Raw genomic sequence first — 20,063 nt, forward strand, 5'->3', positions numbered from 1 at the left:
ATCACCCTCAAAGGAAACCCCATTTGTGTGACCAGTTTGTCCCCATTTCCCCCAAAACCTTTGGCCCTAGGTAACTGTTTATCTATTTTCTGTTTCCTATTCTGGATATTTCATATAAAGGGAATCAGATTATTTGGGGTCTGACCCCTTTGGGGCCTGACTTTTCATTTGGTATAATGTTTTCAAGGTTCATCCATGTTGTAGCATATGTCAGTACTTTGTGTCTTTTTGTGGCTGAATAATGGGTATGGATACACCACATTTTCTTTGCCCATTCACCAGTTAATGGGTCTTGAATTTTTTAGCTATTATGAATAATGCTCCTGCTAGGCGTGGTGGTACATGCCTATAATCCCAGCAACTCAGGAGGCCTGGGCAGGAATATCACAAGCTCAAGGCCAGCCTCAGCAATTTAGCAAGACACTGTCTCAAAACAAGTAAATAAATAAGGACAGGGGATGTAGCTCAACTGAGTGGTAAAGCGCCTCTGGGTTCAATCTTCAGTATAATACTAATACTATTAATAATAATGCTATGAGCATCTGCGTACAAGTTTTTGTGTGAACATATATTTTAATTTCTAGCATATGAACCTACGAGTGGAATTTCTGGGTCATATAATAACTCTACGTTTAACATTTTAAAGTTCTGCCAAGAGATTTTTTTTTAAATGGCCACACCTACCAGGTGCAGTGGTCCAGGCTTATATTCTTAGGTACTAGAAAAGCCTGGACAGGAGAATCACAGGTTCAAGGCCAGCCTGGACAACTTAGTGAAACCTTGTCTCAAAATAAAATAAAAAGGATTAGGTATGTACCTCAGTGTTAGAGCACTGCTGGGTTCAATACCCAGTGCTGCCCCTGCCCTACACACAAAAGACCATTTCACATTCCCACCTCGAAGGTATGAGGGTTCCAATTTGCCCTATCCTTTCCAGCACTTATGGTCTTTTTTGGGGGGTGGGGGGGATTGAACTCAGGGGCACTCAACCACTGAGCCACATCTCCAACCTTGTTTTGTATCTTAATTAGACAGGGTCTCACTGAGTTGCTTAGTGCCTCACTTTTGCTGAGGCTGGCTTTGAACTCACCATCCTCCTGCCCCAGCCTCCCAAGTCACTGGGATTTATTGTTTGTCTTTTTGATTATAGCCATCTTAGTGGATGTGAAGTGGCATCTCACTGTGGTTTTGATAGCATGATTCTCTTTACCTATTGGATGTTCAGTAAATATTTGTTGGATAAGTGATGTTTATATGAAATATGAACAAACAAACCTTTGAACAGGTGGCTTGACTTCCAGGTTTATTAATTAGCTAGAAACGAGGAGAAACACAGAACATTGGAATCCAATTTTTTAAAAAAAGTAGACTTTTAATAAAACAGCTTTCTTTTTTTAGCTGCCATTATTATCTAGATGGTTTTATAGGGATGGTGATTTGTCATGAAAAATCATGTAGCTTTGGCAGTTTGAATATATTTTGCAGAATATAAATTACAAGTAAAATTCCAACTTTGATATTGTTTCTACTCAAAACTTATCACTGAATGAGGAGACCAGGAAAGGCTAATTCCCGAATCAGAGGTAGGCAAGTAAGTAAAGCAACAGTGCCCACATGGCCTTTCCTCTGCCCTCTCATTGGAACAGGTTACAAATTGGAAGCACAAGACACCAATTCTGTGATGACTGTGTGAACTATGACTCCTGTTTAGAGACCTGCCCATTTCCTCCAAGGCAGGCCAGTCTTCAAAAAACCATTTGATAACACCACTTGGGAACAGGGGTTGGGGGTGGGGGCAAGGCTTAGAAAAACCAATCTGCAAAAATTTTTCAGAATAGAGTTTGCCTTAGTAAACAGTAGACCCTGGGAAACATAACAGGTTCTGAAAACTTACTTTTAATGACTGGAAGTCAGAGAAGCAGCCAGCTGAATCAGTTCCCTCTTGGGCAGTGGTTTAGCCTACTTATCTCAAGTCAGGGGTAATGGTCCAACTGCTTTTCTTTGGTTCTAGAGAGTTCTGTCTTGGTCAAGACCCATCCATGAGTCCATCCCTAGACAGCCGCTTCTGCCTGCAGCCCTGAAAACAAGAGTTCAGTTGAAAGAAGGTCTCAAATTAAAACCCATAATGGGGCTAATAACTTTGTGTGATGTTCAAGGGTTCTCAGAGGAACTGATGGGTGGAGTCAGGGTCAAAGGTCATGCTAAATGAGGAGTAGCCACCTTTCTGCATGCCTAACATCATCTTGCCTCAGTAGTCTCAAAGGCTTAATTCTCCAGTCCCATTCTCTGTTCTTTCATCTTTTTTGGCCGGGGTGGGGTGGGGTATGTTTATTTTCAACAACCACAACCATCCTTATCTTTCTGAAGATGTTTCTAAAAGCCGAGAGAACTGGCCCCTTTAGAAACCTCAGTAGGAAAAGTATTACCAGTTGGAAACATGTCAGCTGCATTATAGAGGAAGCACAGCCAAGGCCTGGTTTCCCTGGGCTCTGTGATAACTTGGGCCAAGACAGCCAGGGCGAAGTGCGTGGTGGCGGCAGGAGCCGCAGGGATGGAGAGCGCCTCGAAGGAGGGCCCCTGTTTTTCAGAGTTGAAACAGGAGCCCTCTGAGAGAAAGAGATATTGCATGTGGCTTCCCTGACGCCTTGGAGGGCGACGTGGATGACACAGCATCAGCCGTTCCATGGCGGGGTGGGGACACGGTGGCGGTAGGCGCCTCCGCCATCCTCGGCGACAGGCAGCCTCCAGTGAAGCATCATTTGTGGGGCGTGGGGAAGGGTAGGTGACCAGAGCTAGGCGCGTTGCGTTTGTTGGACGGAGAGCCAGCTCGGGCGCAGCTCGGGCGCAGCTCGGGCCGGGCGCTGGAGCGTGGGGCTGGGGCGGGGTGAAGCGCCGTTCCTTAATCTCCTGCCCATCCTCTACTCGCCCCACCTGGATGCAGCGCGAGGACCGCGTGGAGCAGGCGCCGCGCGGGCGGGGCGCCCCACCGCCACCCTGCCCTCCCCGGCCTCCGAGGCGCCCCTCTCGCTCCTCCCGGGCGTCGCCGCCTTCCCCCCACCCCCGTTAAAATAGTGAAACAAACCATGAAGTAAAGTGATGGAAAACCGGGGACCGGGAGCCGCCGGCAGTGAAGGCTGGAGGGGAGGGGGCGCGGTGGCCGGAGAAGGTGGCCGCGGGTGAGCGCCGGGCGGAGTGGGCTAGCGCTCAGCAGCGGCGGCCGAGACCCTTCCCCTTGGGCGGCGGGCCCTCCCCTGGCCCCGGGCGCCTCCGGAGGGCGTGGGGCAAACCTGGGGCTGCGGTGGGGGTGGGGTGGGGACTCCACCTCCATCCATCCCGGGATGGCAAATGCGGTCACCCCGCTAAAATCGGGGCGGGGGCGGCGGTAGGGACAGGCGGGTACCGCGGTCCTCCCCCCACCCCCCGCCCGGGCCGCCGCCGCCGCGGCCGCTCAGTAACACGTCCCCAGGAGACTCGCAGGAGCAACACGTGATGTGTCTACTTATCAGGGTGAGAGGGGGAGAGCGAGTCTCCGAGCGTGCGGGCGAGGAAGCGGGGCGGGGGGCCGAGGCGGGGGCCGGGACGACGGCTGGGGCGCTGGGGTCGCCAGCTCCTCGCCCACCTCCCTCCCCGAGGGAGAAGAGGAGGAGGGGAAGTGACTGCGGAGTTGATGAACTTTGCACATCCAGAAACGCCATTTTGATTCCTTTTCCGGAACAAGTTTGCATCTCTCTTCGTCCTCTCCCCGAAGCCCACCGGTCCCCACCGCATCATGCCTGGGAGCCAAGCGCCCTGCCGGGCCGTAAGTACGCGTCCCGGGTTCCGGCTCGCGGTCCTTGGGTGGCAGCGAGATGTCCGGGGCACCGCCGGAGCGACCTTTTAAAGAACTTTTTGGGGATGGGAGGGTGAAGTCTGCAGAGTGCGTTGTACTTTTGAATCTCGGCGTCTCCCGGGGCCGAGGACCCGCGCACCCCACGCCGCGCAGCACGCGCTTGGGGCGGGGGGGCCGGCGGGATGAGCCGGGCAGCCCTCTCCCCTCCGGCGGCGAGCCCGGCCGCTCCTCCTCCTCCTCCCCTCCTCCCCTTCCTCCGCTCCTTTCCCCTTCCCGAGCGGCCGTCTCTGCCAACCAGCTCCCAGCGCGAGCCGCCGCAGCGCCCCGCCAGCAGGACCTGATGCGCATCCATATTAGCCGTCCGAGCGCAGGAATCCGGCCCGACCCGCGCCGCCTAGTTTATTTTTAACCAGCACCGCGGGGACTCGGATGGTGCACGCACCGCCGGCCAGAAACATCTTCCCAGCGCAGCTCTCCATCTTCCGCCCTCTCTCCCCCGACATCCTCCCCCCCATGTGGGAGGGGAAACTTTTCTCCTACATACTTTCGAGTCCCTCTCGGGCCGGGAAGCGCGGAGATGACGGCGCCTGCCCACCCGCCGCCGCCGCAAGGTATCCGGGGGTGCCCGCTTGGGGGTGCCCGCCTGGGGTGCTTGGCGCCGGGGTGCTAGCTCGGGGCCGCTCGGTGGGAGCATCCGCCGCGCCCTGCTCCGCGGACTTTGATCCTCCCGGGCGGACGGCGCCGGCCGGGAGGGGGCCGCGGGCAACCCCGTGTCCTCGCGGGTTCTCGCTCGTGGTGGGGGTCACGCAGACCACCGCCCCGGGGGACCGGGGAAGGAGGGGACCGGGGCCGTGCGGGCGCGTATTGTTCCCTTGTCCTTCCGTTGGCGGGGTACATGTTTTCGTGGGAGCCCTCGGTGAGGAGCGAGCCTGCATCGCGGGGTGGGGGGGGCTCGGGGCCCGGCGCCGTCACGAGCACAGGAAGGAGGCCGGGAGCATCCGAGGCGGGGCCCGCCGCCCGGCCCCGCTCCGCCGCCCAGCTGTGGAGCGCGCTCGGAAACTTTTGTCCGCCGCCGGCTGGACCAATTTTTCGCAAGTTCTGGGGCTTCGCTTCCTCCTCCCATCCCAGCCCGCAGCGCCTGGCGGGGGGCGGGGGAGGCCGGGGCGGGCGGGGCGGGTGCGGGGACAGGGGCCTGGTCCTCCCGCCCCCCCGCGCCCGAGCCCAGTTCCCCGCGCCCCCTCCCCGCTCGCGGTCTCTTAGGAAACTGCGACCTTAATGGTTGCTAAGGAGCAGGGGAGGTCCTTCCCGTCGCCGGCCCCCTCCCTGGGAAGCGGCGTGTTTTCTGGACCCTGCCAGGGTCGCTTCGAGGATGTGACCCGCTCCCCCGCCGCGCGTGAGTGTCGGGTGCGGCGGCCGAGCCCGGGTCCTGGCGGGGCGGGGGTCTCGGGGTGCGGGGACCCCACGGGTCTCGGGCCGGGCTGGCTCCGGGGCCGCTTGACAGGCGCCGCGTGCAGCTAGCGTCCCTGGTTCGCGGTGCATCCGTGATGGGTTATAAAAGAGGAGGAAAGTATTTCTCCTTGCTCAGCAGATTTGCCCTCCCTTGCTCCTTACTGGTTAGGAGATAGAACGTGAGCCCAGATCCGGACGAGCAGTTCACATTCCATTACGAAATTCTACACGGCTTCAGAGCCAGCAGCAGCACCCATTAGGGGCACTTTGGAGAGTTTTTTCTTGTTTTTTGGTGGGGATGCTAAGTAGTGTTGGTGGAGGAGAGAAATAAAGGGGTGAATAAAAATGTAACTTTTTGGTATGCTGAAAAACCTGCCTAAGGATTTTCATCAGTAGAACAATTCACCCTCCTTCTTTACAGGCTAGATTTAAGCTTAGTTCTCAAAAAGCCAAGGGAAAGAAAGTGCCTGTTGGGTAGGGATGCTGGAAGTGGCGAGGTATTTCTGTCTTGCTGATGTGCATTCCCGTATCTTTAGATCATTTTTTCACCAGCTAATGTGTGTGCTTGTGCACAAGTGTGTTCTGAAAAAAGTTAATTGAAGTGAAAGGTGGGGAAGTGAGAGCGGCAAAGAAAAGAATGTGTTTTTGTTGTTTCACACCCGGGAAAAGCATCCTCTAGATTTGGTGCTCTTCGGAGTAGGCAGGTATGGTTTCCAAGACATAATTTAACCCGGAAGTTTGAGTTAGAGGCTTTGCTAAAACCTCTTTAAAAATTCTGTGCTTCCTTCAAGAATCCACAGAACTTTTGAAGGAATGAATTTGAAATACTCTAAATAATATATGTAAAGTGAATCATTAGTTTTGTTTTGTTTTTGTTGTTGTTTTACTTCTGCCCTTTGTAGGGAGACTTCTGGGTACCCCCTTGATGGGTTCTGCTTTGATGTGTTTTGAGCTTTGGTTACACTGATGAATTAAACATTTCAGTGACTTTTATCAAGTTTTAAATGTGTGAAAAAAATGCCTTTCCCCTTTTTACAGAAGAAAGGGAGAGAGGAGCTCTTTATTTCTCTTTCTCCATTTTAGGTTAATGAACTTGCACTGTCCTATCATTCTTAAAAGTACTGCTGACTGGTTGGCTTTTAGGATGCTGTGTTTTTTTTTAAAAAGGATTTACTGGATATGTGATAATCTTAAGAAATGCTGCTGATGCTTGCTGGTATATGGAATATCATTTTCTGTGTTTTCCTACATACCATTTTATTTCTCATCAGAAATTCAGACTGTCCAGCCTCATGGCAGACTAGTGTTTGTTATGTGATGAGCATACCTCTGACTCAGCTGGTACAGGTGGAACATCCATTCCTAAGCATATACACCATCCAACAAGTGACCTTTTGATTGAAGGATATTTGGGGGGGGGGGTATCGGTTACCGGGAAGGGTCTTTTATTTTAGATTTCTTCAGGTAGACTCCTAAAGTCTTACTTCGTCCAACACAGGTACAGAATGTTGAAGGAGGAAAATACAGCCTAACTTTATTCATCCTGCATCTGATCAACAGCTGTTTATTGGTTACCTGCTGTAAGGCATGCAATACCTAGCTACTGATAGGGGACTCCTCATTTTTGAACCATTGTGGGGGTTCACTTCCTGGGTCAGTTTAGAGGTCTTTGCTTGCTATCTGTATGCTCACTTGCTAATATCATTCATCAACTTCAGCTAAGAAAATTTCCTGTTTAATGAAGTTGAAAAATTCTACCCTTTTAGGGCATAATTAATATAAACTTGACTTCTATAAAAATTGGTTAAACATGCTCTCTAGATGCAGTCAGAAGTGAATCCTTTTGATGTTTCTATTCATTATCCTTCTGAAAAGTAGGTGGTGCTTAGAAGGTCATAGGATAAGGGTTGCTAAGCAGCTAAACAGAAGGATGCTAAAATTAACCATAGCATTTTTGAAAGGGAGTCCGTCCCTGTTTTACATTATTTACTAGATTTAACTAATATCTGAACTCTCCAGGTCCTTGGATTCAGGAAGGTAGACGGTTGATGTTGGTTTTGTTTTTGTTGTCATATTTAAATCTTTCTTTTGTGTGTTTAATTGAAGTTCAGTATTCTCTGACCTAACCCCTGGTGTCAAATGGCAGCTTGTCTGAGATGACTTCAGATTACCAAATGTGTTCAGGTTAAGCATTCCCAAGGATGTATGTATGCAGCTTCACCTTTTTCAAATGTTAATAAGAACTTTCGTTTAGTAAAGTCTACATAATCCAAAAAGTGATCCATAAAGTGATCCCTTACCCGTTTTCTTCATTAAACAGATATACAGTCAAAAGAAAAGCAGCATAGTATCAATAGAAACGATGCAATATAGTCTTACCTGAAAAGGGGACAATAGCTTTCTTTCCCCCTTCCCTGAGATTACCATTCTTAGATTAGGCCTCCATATGTCCCCACCTCTCTAGTTCAGTGTATTCAGCTCAGTTCATACATACCTTTTAAAAACTATTGTATTAGATTCAGAATCTCTTCAGAGAGACTGAATGAATATTAGAAAACAAAAATAATTGTGGTTTGCATTACATTTCTACCATAAGTATGTTTTAAGGATCTTGAAGTTTTGCATTGAGATAAAAGCTGAAGCCACGGTTGGTAACCATCACCTTGATTGAATGGCAGTCCAGTCTGGAGGTAGAAGTTTCCCTACCGCAAGGTCATTTGTGTACATCTGACCTGTTGAACGGGCATTGTTGAGTCATGTTTTTTTTTTTTTTTTTTTACATCCAAATATAATTAGGAAATTGGTAAATAAGATCTCTATTTCTTTTCTCTCTCCCTCCCTCTCTCTATCTCTCTCTGTCTCTGTCTCTCTCTCTCTCTCTCTCTCTCTCTCTCTCTCTCTCTCTCTCTCTGTCTCCCTCTCTCCACTTAGAAAGTGATTTGGGGGTAGGAATAGTCAGGCCTTCTTCAAAAGGCAGGGGTCAGATTGTGTCTGCCACACCCTGGGGGAGCCTCATGAATCAGAGGTAAAAGGTGTACAATCTGAAACCCAGAGGGAGGCACATGATGTGCTTTCTGAAATGCATCGCTTACTTTTAATTTCCCTCACTCCCACATGGAAGGCAGACTACGGAAAGGAAAGCTGTCTGCTGGTGTTTTCTTTACAGTGAGGTGGAAGAATGAAGAAGGTGGGGAGGAGCTCTTCCTAGTTAGCAGCCCTCTTGGGCAGAGTCATCAGCTCAGCTTCCCCAGTTTCTCTCGTTCTGTTCCCTGGGTGTCCAACGTGGCCTGAAGGGCAGCCGAGCGTGGCTGGAGATTGCACTCTGCTCCTTGGCAGCAGCGGGTGGGGCAGAGATGGAAAGGAGGGGGGACAGGGGTGCTGTCCTTCCAGTGACTGGTGCATCTTGCTTTTGATGGGACTGCAGGGCATGTCGTCGTCTGTCCATCAGTAAAGGTGGCTGCCTGTGAATAGTTGCTCAGACAAAGCAGTGGGAGAGGGTGGAGACTTGTTTGCTCTGTGTGATTCAAGCCAGTAATGCCAAGAGAATTTGAAAACCTCTGTAAAGTCCCAGGACTGGGGACTGGCTGCTCCTGCAGGGATTCACCTGAGGCTGGAAGACTCCTGGAGGGCGGGTGGAACTCACAGGGTGGAGGAGGAGAATGAAAACCCCCACTGGCTTTGTCAGACAGCCAGACGGAAGAGAAAAAGTCTCAGTGGGGGTAATTAGATAAAGCTTTTAAATGCTCTATTTGTTTTTCCCCTGAGCTTGCTTGGTATTCCACATACCCCCCCTTCCGAGACTGTAGAGTAGGATTGTTATAAAAACATTTTGAGTTTACTGGTTGAATTACTTTTTGGTGTACCTTCTTGAACAGAGTTAGTTTCAACTTGCTTTTGTGAAGGCCACTAGCAAAAATTCTGAGTTTGAGCTCAGAGAAGCTTAATTTTACTGCTATGCCTTGGTCTACCCATGGGCTGGTAAGAAATCAAGCCGGACCTAGAACTCCTGAGTCCAGCCTAACTGTACAACAAACAGCTGCTCTTTAAAATCAGCTTGGTATCAGAGGACTTAGCATTATATGTATGCTCTCTGTTTCTGTGTGTGTTGTTTTAAAATAAGACCTTTTTGAAATCAGCTCTGGTTGCATTTGAAGGTGTAGGCTTTTGGCAGCATGCTGTTGATGAATGTGATTATACACTTTACTTCAGTAGCTTTTCTCTTTTCTACTCCCCTGGCCTCCCACACTGTACAGGAATGGAACCCAGGGCCTGGTGCATTCTAGTTAAGTGCTCAACCATTGAGCTACATTCCGGCCCATTCAGTAGCTTTTCTACTTTACAGGATTGCTGGAAAGATAAAATTAATGTTCCAGAAAGTCAAAATCTATATATGGAAGAAAATGGTGTATTTTGAGCTCAGGAAGCCTTGTGGGTATCCACTCTGGACTTCCTTTCTAGAATTTTACACAACTCCCTTACCTTAGGCAGAATTTGCCCAGGAGTTTGTGTTCAAATGGGGGAAATGTAGTACTTTCTTTTTGCCTCCAGGGTGGGGAGCAAACAGAACTAGTAAATTCTTCTTAACAAGATTCACTTAGGGATGGGTTTTAAGGAAAAGCCAGTGGCAGACTTAGAACTCACTGTTTAAAGAAGTGGTTGTTAACTTGGTGGCTCTTCCCTAGGGGGCATTTAGCAATGTCTGGAGACATTTTGGAGTGTCCCGATGGAGTGTCCCGATCAGGTGAGACCAGAGATGCTGCTCCGCCTCTTATGAAGCACAGAATACATTCCCCCACCCCCAATAGATTATTAAGCCCCAGATGTCCTCCAAGGTTAGAAATTCTGCTTTAAAAGTACAGTGTCAGGCTCAGGATATAGCTCTGTGGTAGAGCACAAGTAGACTTGGTGTTTTCCCTGTATTGCATGCATTTTATTTCCAGGTCTGACATTCCATAAAGCAAGTAAGATCTTATTACATGCCTGTAAGGTACCTTGGTTGGCAAGTTCAAGGTTTCACAGAGAACTGTGGGGATGGGGAAAACAATGTTTGAAAACCCTGTTAGTAAATAAAAATTCTAGAACTCATCTGCTTCTAAAACAAACCAGATTCACTGGCACCAGGAAGCTGTTCTGTTAGGTGGTTCAGTTTTCCGAGTCACTCCTTGGGTCATTAAGGAAACTTGCTCCTGTGCTGTCATCTGCCAGTTCTCCCTTGAGTTTTAAGTTATGTGGAGTATACTTTTTTAAGTGTTTGAACTAGCCCCTACTTGCTTGATGTCTTTACACTCATGGTCTCCCTTAGTTTGTTTCCTCAAGTTTTTGCAAAGTTACATAACTATCTGCCCTTTTGGATAGGGCATGTGAGCAGGGTCTTCTGTTCAGTGGTCTCCTCTTAAGAGCGTGGTGGACAGTTATGCCATGGTTGGAAGGGATGGTGAGGGAATGAGGGGGTTGAAGGGAAGGAGACAGTGATTATTTTTATCTTCTTGCCTTGGTCTCTCCTTCACCCCTCCTGGCCTCTCACATAGGTAGGAAGCAGTGGTAGAAAAGGGGGATGGAATTCCAGAAAAGGAAGCCGCCTGCATTGGGTACTGTTGCCCCCCAAAAGCCTGGACTCCCACTTACCTTACAGACATGGGTAGCTCTCGCTGACAGCTCTCTCTACCTCTTGCACCAGTGCACTAACTGTGCGGGGGGGGGGGGGGGGGGCGGGAGTGCTCAGTGCCATAGGTCAACTGTGTCACTTTGTGTGTTCTGGTGCTTTTCTGCCCTCTCTTCCCACCTTATACCGGCAACTCCCAACTCTGTCTCCATTTACAACTTCTCCCAAGCTGGAACTTTCAGGTACCTCACCCTGCAGGTACTTGTAAAAGTGAAAGTCAGCTCCCTCCCTTCTGAAAAGTGATCTTAAGCACCGCAGGGTCCACCCAGTCCTCTAGGCCAAGGAACCTCCGTCCTTGACTGTCTCAGCTCAGCCCAGCATTCCGTGGAAACCCTCTTGGTGTGGCAAATGCCTCCTGAGTTAATTTCCTGCCACCGGTTCCTCTGCCTGCAGTTAGTTCATCCTGCACTCTTCTGCCAGAGTCCTCGTCCTCAAAAACTAGAACTGCCTATGTTGTTTGCCGACTTAAAAACATCTCTTGGCTCCCTGTTGTCTACAGAAAGAAACCCAAGCTCCTTCCTTGTCACACAGGATCTTCCTTGGCTGCTTCCAAGCCCAATGTCTAGTCCCAGCCCTTGCCACCCTCTCCTCTCCACCACTGCCACTCTGAATAATTTCTTTCTGCTTTTATTATTCATTCTCCTGTGTCCTGGTCCCCTTCCCTTGCAAAGAACTTTTTTACCCTTCTTTCAAAACTCCCATACCGCCTCTTCTGGGGAGTATTCCGTCCTCCTCCAGAATCACTTTTCTCCCCGTCTGCCAGGCCTCTCTGCAGCAGTTCATCTCCAGCATGTTTCCCCGACGGTCAGAGCAGAACATTCTTCCATCCAGACCTCGAACCTAGCCCACCGACTGCATGGTTGGTGCCCGCTCAGTCCTGTGTGTTGATTTCTAATACACAAACGAGAGCTTTTGGAGAAGAGCCACATGTAATTTGGAAGCCGAGGCCTAAATAGCACTGTAAACTCAGCGAAGGAAATGGATGTAAAGAAATGTTTTCAGCACACCCATCATGCAAAGATTTGGTGCACACTGGTGGGAAAGACTTGAATTTCAGAAATCCTAAAATAAAAGTTGCTCAGCTTAATTTAAAGGAGGAGAAAAAACTTTGTTAATGCCTGATTGCACTAAAAGCTGTCACACTGGGGCCGTTACTAATTATAATCACTTTTCAAGGCTCTTGGTTTGAAGTTTACATTAAATAGGAGGGATGGGCACGCAGATCAAAGACCAGAATCATTTCAGAACTCCAATGTGTGGGCCCATTTTCTCTGCTTAGTTAGAGTTTTGTTTCATTAGTGGTATGAGTTAATAGGAGTGTTGGTGTGTGGATAATTTAACTTCTCTCCCCCCCCCCCCATTACTTTTTGGATTTAAAACAAAATACCAAACCAAAAACCTACAGGGTATAAATCTTCCTTTATATGTGTATGTGCATGCAATATACATACTTGATGAAAGTTGATTGTAGATCGTATTATAAAGAGAATCATTTATAGATTTTAGAACTTCCTTTATACTGAGATTTTGTTGTAAAACCTGTCTCTGAATACACAAAATCATCTCAAAACCCTTTTTTAACTTTCTTTTAAAAGTGGTACATTTATTTTCAGAAATAGGGAAGATGCCAGGAGAATGAGGTGGATGTTTCAAAACATTATGTGAGCAATGTGAATGCTCAAACAAGAATTAAAAAAAAAAAAAAAAAAAAACCTGCATAGTAGAAATGTGTGGTATTCTTTATACAGGATGAAATCCCACTTGACTAAATATACATTACTACTACTACCTAAAATGTGTGAGGTCCAGTACTACCCCCCCACTACTATCTTAAATATTCTTTACTAAGTACTTACCTGCTGGTTAGAGTTTAGGCTTAGTTCTGGCAGATGCATTCAGATATGATATTTTAACTTAATCTTATTTCTAAGAGGTTTTTTATTTTCCTCTCTTATGTAGAAAATTGATTTTTTTTTTAAAGTCATTTTCTCTTCGACAGTAGGACTTTGAATTGTGGTTTTGCTGGGTAGTTTTATAAAACTGTTCATCCTGAACAGGTTTCCCATGACTTGGTTAGTTAAATCTCTGTGTATTTGGTTAAAGCATTCTACTTCAAGTTTGAAATGAAGTATAATTTAGAGGAGGTTTAATTTATACATCTGAGAATTTGATTTGTATTTATATTTTTGTGGTGCTGGGGATGAAACCAGTGTTTTATGCATGATAGGCAAGTGTTCTACCACTGAGCTAGCCCTCCAACCCCTTTGATTTGTATTAAATTATGAAAATAAGCATTAAGGCTACTTACTAGTAAGGGAAGGAGGGACAGTTGCTAGCCTCATAGAGGATACATTGCATATAAAGAGACATGTTGAACAACAGGTCACTTGTGTGTGTGCTAAGTGCTAAAAGTTAATATGACAAGAACTTAGGAAGTGAAGTTTGGCTTCTCCTTGTGTCAGGAGTAGAGGATGCTGGGAAGCAGGTAGAGGAAGGCATCCCAGTGGAAAGTGCTGGGAGGCAGGGAAAGGAAAACTTTGCAGCCGAGGATTCTGGGTAGCAGCTCAAGGAAGGCATCCTGTTGAAGTGACATTTGAGCCAATGCCTGAAGGATGATGAGAGGAAGGAAAGAGTACTTCAGAGAACATCTTGTCCAAAGTCCCCAAGGTTGGAAGAGGGGATGAGTCCAGGGAAGTGAGAGAAGCACATTGTGTTTGGAGGAAGAAAAGAACAAATCACACGCATGGTGAGGTAGGTAGGGGCAAGAAGAGCATGGTGCTTGGAGTTCTTAAGAACTCTGGGAAACCGTGAAAGCTTTTAGGCCAAGAAGTGGCATGATGAGATTTGCATTTTTAATTTTTTTTTTTTTAGTCATCAATGGACCTTTATTTGATTTATTTGTATGTGATACTGAGAATCGAATCCAGGGCCTCATGCATGCTAGGCAAGCGCTCTACCACTGAGCTCTGATCCCAACCGGAGATTTGCCTTTTTAAAGATCTCTCCTACCCACAGTGGAGAATAGACCAGGCTTAAAGGAAGCAGCTGCTTCACCTTCTGTTTACGTGAAGATCAGTCAGAAGGCTGGGTTTTGCAAACCATTGGTGGCCTGAAGTATGGCGGCAGCAGCAGTGGGGAACTTAGGTGGGTTTGATAGAGATTTAAGAGGAGGAAGGACTTGGTGATTGGGTGGGGCAGGATGCAGGAAGAAGGAGATGACTTCCAGGTCTCTGGCTTTTGTAACTCTCTGAGATTACAAGGCAGAAAAAAGCAAAGTTTTGAATGAGGTTTGTTCCCTTGAGTTTCATGCTTATGTTTTCAGTTTTTTAAAAGCATTTTTCGTGCTTGTATTATGTTGTATTTGATTAAAAAGTATGTACCTGGCATGGATGAAACATGAAAGGTACTTAAATAGTAGTGAGAAAAAAAAAAAATAGTAGTGAGAAACAGAAGTTATATTCTTGTCTCTGGGAGCAAAATGAATGGCTTCCTTCTTCCTTCTCCCTACCTTTTCTTTCTTTCCTTTTAATTTCCTGATGCTGCCAGGCGTGGTGGCACATGCCTACAATCCCAACAATTTGGCAGGCCAAGGCAGGAGGATCACAAGTTCAAGGCCAGCCTGGGCAATTTAGTGAGACCCTGCCTCAAAAGAAAAAGGGCTGGGGATGTAGTTCAGTGGTAAGTGTCCCTGGGTTCTATCCTTAGCACTAAATAATAATAATAATAACAATTATTATTACTATTGTTATTATTTCCTGATGCTAAAGAAAAAAGGAAAGACTTGCAGATGGCCTGAGCTTTTGAATGGTTTCAGATAAAATGTATACCTGAACCTTCAAAGCATTTAAGTTTTTGTTTATTTATTTTTTTGTGGTTGGGGGGTCAAACCCTGGACCTCTCACATGTCGGGAAAGCACCCTACCACTGAGCCACACTCCCAGACCCACATTTGTTCATTTCAGTGATGCTTTATGTGTTTGACCTGTGCTCACAGGAAGAGAACCAAGCTAGGACTCTTGCAGTTGCTCAGGTCCCATACTTAGTATCACATTGCTTCTTGACCTGGTTTTCCAACTTATTTCTTAACCAGAACGACATAAAGGACCTTAGTGGTCACCTGACACTCTTAATGTCTTAGAGTTACATCAGTATTTTGCTTTACCAGTAATCTGTGTGAAAACAAAGTTCATTCAGAAAAAAAAGAAAGAAAAAAAAAAAAAACGGTAAAAAAAACCTGTGTGTTGGGGTCCCTCTTAGATCTCAGCCAAAGGCTCAGATTTAACTCTTTCCGTGAGGAGTAGAACTTGTCCCAATAGTGATTGTCTATCTGGTATTTGAACACCTGGTGGTGATAGACTTGATACCTACTCCCAGGCAGTCCTGGGGGTTCAGAGTTAACTTTTCTTTTCATAGCAGAAAGAATCTTTTGGAAACAGAGATGTATTTTCCACTCAGTGGTTATAAAATAGAAGCTGGAGAGCAGCTGCCTGTGCTTTTTGCTAGGAAGGGTAGCAGTATGCGGTCTGTCCCTGCGAGATTTCCATCAGCGCCGGAGCTGTTCAGCAGTGGCCATCTCTTAGTTAGGGTTTCTGCTTCCCAGAGATGAGGGTGTCTGCCTCACTGGCTGCACAGTCATCCCCTTGTGTATGAGTTGGGGTCCCCTTCTTTAAGATGGTCTGTCAAGAAAGTCTTATCAGAGATCCTGGGTTTGTATATCGCTTTTCTCTGACGTCATCCACACGATTCATCAAAAGCTCGGGTACAAGCCCCAGCAGATCCCAAAACTTTTCTCTTTTGTTGTATCAATCCTGACACTCGTAACCTGAACATCCCGTTAGGCCCCATAATGCTGGTCCAGTGCCCACATTGGGGAGAAAATGATTTTCCATCCCGTGCTTGGGAGCATGGATGTTTCTGCATCATCTGGGATCATACAGCCCATCAGAACTGACCTCACTTTTTTTTTTTTTTTCTGGTCCTATATTTGATCAAATGAACTAAGTGGGGTTGGGAGTAGGGGCAGGACAGAGACCTTGTCCCTGCTTGCTTTTAAAATTGAAATAGCTTGATGAGAAGATGCTGGGAAGAACTTGTTAAGTGGCTTAAATTTTGGAATTTAAATTTTGAAGAATTTAATTTTAGGGTACTGCACTAACAATTCAGGGGTCATCTCACTGTGATCTAAGCAGAAGTGTGGATTTGAACATCTAGTAAGTTTGTTATGGATGTTACTTACTAGATGATTGTCTTACAGATATCCAAAATCGGTATCAGTTACCCATTCAGTAACCACGTTTTGGTGACAAATGTATATAAAACTGTCTTTTAGATAGCCTATCTGTAGCTGCTTCTTTTGGAGAGTAAAGCTCCTGAGGAGATTCATGATATAAGTTGATAAAGAAATAAATGCTTTGGCGTTTTAGTGAGCTTTCTTCAGAGAAGTATCAGCTAGGCAGTATCAACTAGGCCAGGCCATGTGATATGACCAAGGGTGTCTGTGATACGTCCCATCTTTGTGAACCCAAAGCCATTGTTCTCCCACTAAGAATGTGACTGGGATATATGCTGTAAAAATGATTTTTTCCTTGGGAAAGTGGATGCTACGCCTTAGAATGAGTTATAACTGTGTGTTTGGTCCTGTTGTGGCAGGAAGTACTGAGAGGGGGGTGGCACCCCTCTTTTCAGTTTTGCTGTTTCTTTTTGTTGCTGTTTTTGGGGTGCTGGGATTGAACCCAGGGCCTGGCACATGCTAGGCAAGTGCTGTACCACTGAGCTACACCTTAGCCCTTATTTCTTTTTTTAAGCAGCTCTTGGCTTTGCTGTTTGTAAATAACAGTGGCACGTGTGTTCTGCAGCTTGCTTTGTGTGTCTGTCACTCCGTGCTGCCCTGATGAGGAGATGGTATGTGATCATGTGTTTGTTCTGAGGTGCTCTCCAAAGGGAGGGGAGTATCGTGTGGGGGAGGTAGTTCATTTCTGCTCATCAAATTATTGTCTTTAGAGGCTGTGACTTACTTGATTTTTATCTTCACTGCGTATGGAATTTTAGACGGGCAACTGGACAACTTGTCTCTAGGAAGCTATTGTGACTTCTTGTTTCTCTGCGGAAAGCTGAATACACAAATCCATTCTTAAACAGCAGAAACTACGGTGGTTATTCATACTACAAATGAATCTGCCTAGAGTACACTTAAATAAGTCCAGCAAACAGAGTGTGCATCATAGACGACTTGGTAAAACATCACTGAGCAAGACCGTCTCTATGCACTTTACATCCCTTACTCCATGACTCCACTCTGCCAAGTCTTCAATCTAAAGTTAGATTGAACTTTAATTTGCACCCTGTTTTTGGTTCTTAGACTTTTGGGTGGAAATACTTTCAGCATGGTAGTAGTAGGAGCAGTAGTAATGAAATCTAACATTTATTAAGCCCATGATAGTTACCATCATCCTAAATTCTATATATACATGCACTGTTTCATTCATGCTTCACAACAACTCTTTGACCCAATAATGTGGGTACAATTAGTTGTTCCTTGATTCAGATGAGGAATTTGAGACCCAGAGATATAGTTGGCTAGCAGGGTTCAAACAGTGAAGTCGGACTCCAGAGCCTGCGTGTCTAAATGCTGCTAAATTCCCTTCTGTGATGACATGATCTACTCACCAAATAAATATTCCCTGAGAACTTTCTTCACACAGAACCCTCCCTGTGATGCTCATCAGGGGAAGAGATGGCAAGAACGAGGGTCTCTGGTTTCTGGAAATAGCCAGTCATAGTTCACCCATGAACCATTGCTGATTCTGTCTGGTATTGGACACAGTGAGTTAGACCCCATCAGGGTCAAGAAGGGAGATCTGTGTTTCCTGGAGTGAGCAGCATGTAGAGGTGGTGTTAGTACACAAACCGGCTGACCAGGTCTTGAGTGCCCCTAGAAGGGAGATCAGGGAGACACTAAAGCAAAACGTCAAGTGCCTGCACAGTGGGAGATACCTGGTGGAGGAGCAGGGTGACGCCACAGATAAATCCTGCTTAGCAGTGAGTTTTCACCAGGTTCCCTTTGGAAAGTTTCACATGTGGAATGGAGGTATTCTTTCATGTGGCAGGAGATGCCCCGGAAATGAAAGAAGAGTAGGTTGTTCCTCTGTGTGTTGGTGGTGTCTTGGGGGAGGGAGCTTCCTCTCGATTGTGGACTCCCCCTTTTAACCTCACTGAAAGTGCCAGAACCTTGTTTTAAAGTAGTGGCACGTTGGCCACTTCTGTAAAGTCTGGAAACTGCATGCTGTATAAGTGGGGAATTTATTTTGGCTTTGGATTTCTGCAGGACCAGTGCCTTGAAAAACAGGTTTGTTGTTGTTTTATGTTGTAATAAGTTATTGTCGTTTTCTTTAATGTATAAACTGGAAATTTTACCCTGGAATTGGTGATTATCAGAGACTCAGTGATCTATGGTCTGAGTGAAGTAGGAACAGCAAGTGAATCAATTTAATTACTAACCTAATCTTAAAAATTTGTGTGGATTCAAATGAGATTATCTCTAGGGGGTGTTGTTTCTTTGTTTTTTTTTTTTTGTTTTGTTTTTTGTTTTTTAAGCGGGAGGAGCCACGTGGGATGGAGGATGGTGAAAGGAGGATGTCCCATCTCTCGTAGGGTGTTGGAGGTTGGGGTCAGCAGTATGCCCTGTTCTACTTATGGGGAAGTCTCAGCCAGTTAAAGAACTGGCAGATCCTGAATTGTGACAAACACTTGAAGGTCTGTTCCCTGTTGCTGGTGGGTCTGTGAATGAGGATTGTTTTGAAACTAGTAACAAAACAGAATTTGAGCCTTGTGAGCTACCAGCTCAATCATAACTGACCTATGTTCTCTATTTACTACTATTGCTATCATTGTGATTTTGCTCAGGGCAGTTTGATAATTTCAGCAGAATAGTGAGAAGCAATTGGGATTAGGCAATTCTGTGCTCTTGCTTTTTCAAATGTGGAAGATCCCATCAGTGAACCTTTGGTCACCAGCCCTTGACACCAACCCCCAGGTTCATAGCTCCGGAGACACGAGGATGAATAAAACATGGTCCCTGCCTCAAAACTCACGGATGCCTCACAGCCAGCAAGACACATAGAGTGGGAGGTGGCTGGGGACAGAGGAAGTAATGGCCTCCATTTTGAAGAGTGCCACATGGAGAAGGATGTGGGAAAGGGAAAACAAAACACTCTCCTAGGCAAAAAGAACAGTTTAAGTATAGGACCTGGAGTATGAAAATAGGAACTTCTTTGGGGACAGGCTAGGACAGAGAGTATGACTGGAGGGTAGGGTTTGGGGATGCTGCATCAAGTTGGGATATGAAAGGTGTTGACCCTGGAAAAATTGGCTGGAGCTCCATTGCATAGACTGTTGTGAAGCAGAGCCATGATGTGAGCAACCCTGTGTTTGAGAGAGAGCACTGATAACCCATTAGGGAAAATTAAGGATTGGGAGACAGCACATTTGGCAAAGTGCAGCACAAACTTGAAATTTGGTGCCCTTTTTACTGGAATCATTTCTTCCCTTTTTTGATTTCAAGAGATTTTCCAACCCTAGGCTTGTGAGCTGCCTTCTGAAGCAGTGTTAAATGATCATTGAAGGGCTGGGGGGTGTAGCTCAGCTCAGTGGTGGAGTACTTGCCAGCCTGGGGGCGAGGTGGGGGGCAGGGCGGGGAGAATAATTGAAAGGTGGTAGGAATGTTTATTTGCACCAAATAGAATTCAATCAGACAATGTTTAAACTTCTTTAATTGTATTTTACTAATTGGCAATTATTTCAGCTTGTCAGAGAGCAGAAATCTTTAGAGGAAACTCATTTCTTTTCCCTCAAATATTAGTGGGCAGACCCTGGGAATCAAATGAGGGTGATTTATTCATTGTAATCTCTGCTGGAGCGAATACAGGCTAGGAGTGGGAGCAAGCAGATAGCTAGCTAATTTGCAATCTTGATAATCTAATGGGAGAAAACTTTGGTGGCTGGAAGCTTCTGGTGAAAACAGAATCTATTCATAAGATGGGACTGTCTTACAGCAGTTGCCAACAACCTGCTCACCAGCATAAAGCGGCCTCACCCAGGTAACAACCCTGCCCGGGAGAAGCTCCC

General features: G+C 46.5%; 1 protein-coding gene across 5 annotated transcripts in view; it reads left to right on the forward strand.

Moving 5' to 3' along the window:
• The first annotated feature begins 3,581 nt into the window (after positions 1-3,581).
• Rreb1 (ras responsive element binding protein 1) overlaps positions 3,582-20,063 on the forward strand; it is a 135,534-nt gene continuing 119,052 nt past the window's right edge. Inside the window, exon 1 of one of the 5 annotated variants that reach the window (XM_047557647.1) lies at positions 3,582-3,799. The gene's annotated coding sequence lies outside the window, so the exon portion shown is untranslated. Of the gene's footprint in view, positions 3,804-4,115; positions 4,441-5,085; positions 5,223-20,063 lie in introns of those variants that run through there. The other 4 variants (XM_047557645.1, XM_047557643.1, XM_047557644.1 and 1 more) reach the window with 4 other exon arrangements.

Source organism: Sciurus carolinensis, chromosome 7, assembly GCF_902686445.1.
Source record: "Sciurus carolinensis chromosome 7, mSciCar1.2, whole genome shotgun sequence".
Classification (NCBI taxonomy): domain Eukaryota; kingdom Metazoa; phylum Chordata; class Mammalia; order Rodentia; family Sciuridae; genus Sciurus; species Sciurus carolinensis.